Raw genomic sequence first — 224 nt, forward strand, 5'->3', positions numbered from 1 at the left:
ATTTTAGTGATGGTGGATCGCAAGTGAACCACGTGTCTGAAATTAATAATGCACTCTATTATAACTTTCAACAAAAGAGATTAACAATTCCAGTTAAATCCTACATGGATTAATGCATATTCCAAATTAAGGTCAATGTCGACCCAGAAACACCTATACCAAAAACAAAATGACATATAAGTGTATACCATTTTAAAAATAAGCAGATCTTTTGACTCATATTC

Source organism: Capsella rubella, unplaced genomic scaffold (assembly GCF_000375325.1).
Source record: "Capsella rubella cultivar Monte Gargano unplaced genomic scaffold, Caprub1_0 scaffold_7, whole genome shotgun sequence".
NCBI classification, from domain to species: domain Eukaryota; kingdom Viridiplantae; phylum Streptophyta; class Magnoliopsida; order Brassicales; family Brassicaceae; genus Capsella; species Capsella rubella.